This window comes from Phytophthora infestans, genomic scaffold (assembly GCF_000142945.1).
Source record: "Phytophthora infestans T30-4 supercont1.528 genomic scaffold, whole genome shotgun sequence".
Classification (NCBI taxonomy): Eukaryota; Oomycota; class Peronosporomycetes; order Peronosporales; family Peronosporaceae; genus Phytophthora; species Phytophthora infestans.
In genome coordinates, this window is record NW_003303240.1 from 15,223 (window position 1) to 17,601 (window position 2,379).

Sequence of the window (2,379 nt, forward strand, 5' to 3'; positions counted from 1 at the left end):
TCCCGGGCTCAGAGATAGCACCCTCCTCCTCGGTTTTCTCCTCGTTCTCCTCCTCTTCATCCGAGGAGTCGAAGATGCCCCGATGGGGCTTCCGAGTCTGTAACGGGGTTACATGGTGTGGAACACACAGGGGTACGAATGTACCCGGAGAGTTAACAAACTCTCCGTACATAAGTTGGAGAGTTAACAAGGTATCTCAGTACGTTGGCTGAAAGCCACACGTTATGCATTTGATTAGGTTTAACTATGCTAGATAGTTAAAGAGATACATTTACCCCTAGGCGGCTTGGCCGCAATAATAGTAAATAAAACACTTCTGGTTTTGAAGCATAAAAGTTAAGGTATTAACTTTGAGCCCTGGTCTTGGGCTGTAAGTGTCCTTTGGATAAGGAACTTAATATTAGTGACTCTTTGAGTCGAACGTCTTCCTCTGACGCTAAAGCTACGGCAGCCCCGCTGCACTTGGTAGCACTTGTAGTCAATCCCGCTCCTGAGTCGGTTGACTATATCCTCTGCGAGGATGGAACACCCCGTGTTCGCGAATTTGTCCCCGGCGCAGCAGGACGCGCTTACTAAGCTTATGTCCTTGCTTGGCTTGGAGGGCGTGGCTCATCTTGCATCGCAGGGTCCAGAGGCGGTCACTGCCAGGCTGGAATCGTTTTCCCGCTACGAGAACGCGCTCTTGGAGCATGTCCCAAGAGAAGATGAGCGCCCGCAACGGCGGCGGCGTCGATGACGCGTGAAGAGTCTATGAGACTAAACCGCTCATGGTGAGCGTAAAAACCTTCGAGGGGAAGGATGGAGAGAATCTCCTTCTCTGGACCCGTGAGGTCGAGATGGCCATGGGATTAGCCCTGCTCCAGTCTGAGCATCAGCGCGTGGCGCTGGCTATCTCCAGGCTTGGAGGTCGCGCTCGCGAATGGGCACTAACGTGCGGCACGTCTGTTGACGCTGCATTTCCCACTTGGAATCAGCTGAAGGAACAGCTTTCGCGCGTGTTCGCGCCGCCTAATCAGGCGTACCGTATCCGGTCGAAGTTCCTCGCTACCCGCCAGGGTAAGAAGGAGTTATTGGACTATGTCCAAGAGTTGAGAACTCTTATCGCCGGAATGGCGGCGGACCCTCTTCCAGAACTGGTCAGCGTGACCGTGTTCATGGAGGGACTTCGTGTGAGCGCAGCTCGAACGGAAGTGTTCCGTGTACACCCTAACTCTTTCGAAGAGGCGGTGAATGTGGCATTAAATGCCGAGCACAACTTCAGGTCGGCGCGACCTGGTTGGAGCGCTGGTAGCGCAAGCTCTTCGAGCGGTCCAGAGCCGATGGACCTCAGCTATGCTGAAGACGGAGAAGCGGAGCTTCTTGCTGCGGAGCAGCGCGCCGGCATCCGCCGATGCTTTGTGTGCAATAGCACTAAGCACTTGAGGGTCTATTGCCCTCTGCGCAAGAAGCGCGAGGCTCCGGCGAGCCAACCCTCCGGGTCATCGCCGGGAAACGGCAACTCCCAGTAGGCGCGGGGGGGCCCTACTGGGAAGAACTGAGTTCTGTTGTGCCTCGAAGAGGTAGAGGGCAACGGGGCTCAGCCCCGAAGAGAGCTGAGCTCTCGTACGAGAAGAGTGTGTGCAAGCCGGGCTTGTTGGTCGTTCAAGCGAACGTGAAGGGCGTTGCAAAGCCATGGAGAGTCTTGATTGACTCGGGAGCCTCGGGCAACTACGCCCGTCGCTTCACCCTGGAAGGGAGTCAGCTGTATGCTGAGGCACTGGAAGTGCCAACGAGAGATACGATCTCTGTCCGTCTCGCGACGGGGACACTGGTAACTGTGTCGAAGGTCTCTGTCGACCTTGGAGTGAAGTTTGAGAGCTTCGATAGCGTGGAGCGCTGTTTGGTCTTAGACCTGGATGCGAGTTATGACCTCATCCTTGGCATGGTATGGCTGGAACGTCATGAGCCATGGATCGACTGGAAGTCGAAAACGCTGGGTGCGTCGCACCGTGCTCCTAGTGGAGCTTTGGTGAGTCATGAACCCACCTCTGCTAGGAAGCAGAAGCGCTTTTGGCGCGAGCACGAGGCCGAGGCGGCCGTAGTGCTGGACATTGGTATGTCCGAAATTGTTAGCACCGAGTTTGCTGTTTGCCCTGAGGGCGTACGTGGTGCGGCACGCCATCGCTGACTCACATGCTAATATCTGCCATTCACGTTATTTCGCCGAGTCAACGCGGACATATCCCTTCATTGGCCAGTACTCAATGTGGTTGCCCATTTATCACATAAAAGTGAAGGTGGGCACCAGACTGACGTCGGTCGTACGGTTTGTAATCAGGACATGGGGTTGGTCTTCCTCGGCGATAAATAACAAACCGTTGGAATCCAACCCTTCGTCCG